The sequence below is a fragment of the Phoca vitulina genome, unplaced genomic scaffold (assembly GCF_004348235.1).
Source record: "Phoca vitulina isolate PV1807 unplaced genomic scaffold, GSC_HSeal_1.0 scaffold44, whole genome shotgun sequence".
NCBI classification, from domain to species: Eukaryota; Metazoa; Chordata; class Mammalia; order Carnivora; family Phocidae; genus Phoca; species Phoca vitulina.
The window spans coordinates 2,870,915-2,871,943 of NW_022589747.1; the positions used below are offsets into that span (position 1 = coordinate 2,870,915).

Genomic DNA, 1,029 nt, shown 5'->3' on the forward strand with positions numbered 1-1,029 from the left:
GAGGAAAGCAAAGCATGTCCTGCCCACAGGCCAACTTGGCAGGGCCTTCCCACTTTGCTCTCTTGAAGGGACACGATTAAAGGCAATTAAATCGGCACATCGGAGACCTGGCTTTATGCCATGAAGAGCCAAGCTTCCTGACCCAAGACAAGCATGGAGATTTGGTGGAGGGGGGAGGAGGCCTGTGGGCTGCCCGCAGCTCAGCCCAGGGGGCCAGCATGGGGTTGGGGGAGCAGGGTCGGGGATGCAGATCTGGGGGTAGACAATTTACACCCCCATTTCCATGGTAGACTTCATTGGCTCTAAGGAACCACACTGTTGACTAATTAAATTTTAATGACGAACATCGCCCTTGTGAGATGCCAACAAATCATATAACTTTCTCTGGAAGAGGATTTTACTCACTTCTTTAAGTTTTCAATTAGCAATAATCACGACTCGGATAAACCTCATTGGCTACGATACTGCCACTGCGCAAAGCTTACTCACTTCTTTAAGAAAGGAAAAGGTTAATTGTTGGAGCCCTCAGAACAGTTACAGATTTGGGAAGAAACGTACGTGACCAAGCTGGTTAGCCTGGGAGCAGGGCCACGGAAGGTGAATTTTGCCTCTGGCACGCTGGGCAGGCCACCTCGGGGGAGTCAATGTCCTGTGGCTTCCCAGGAGTCAGGAGCAAACTCCCCGCGTGTGCAGCCTGTGTTCCCCAGAGCTCACCCTCGGAACGGCTTGGATCTGTTCCCGCCCAAGTGCAGGCCGGGTCACCAAGTCCAGAAACCTTGTCTAAGCTACTGTTTATATTCTAAGGAAAGCAAATCGGGCATCCTACATTCCTTTATTTCCACGCGAGGCAATTAAGAGAAATACAGAGACAATATGGAATCAAGGCAAAGGTGGAAGGAATCCAAATGGAGATCGAATAACGATAAAAACCATTGGCAGGAGCATGGTGGTGCATTAAACGCATAACCTGGAGTCACAGAGCGTTTCTAGAAGTCACTATGAATCTGTTCCGGAGCCCCTAATACCCAA

At 49.9% G+C, this 1,029-nt stretch overlaps 1 non-coding gene across 1 annotated transcript; it reads right to left on the reverse strand.

Annotated features, from left to right (window-relative positions):
* Positions 1 to 348: 348 nt before the first annotated feature.
* LOC116648581 lies at positions 349 to 482 on the reverse strand. Its single transcript, XR_004302550.1, has one exon. It is a non-coding gene; the product is annotated as a U4 spliceosomal RNA (small nuclear RNA).
* Positions 483 to 1,029: the final 547 nt, after the last annotated feature.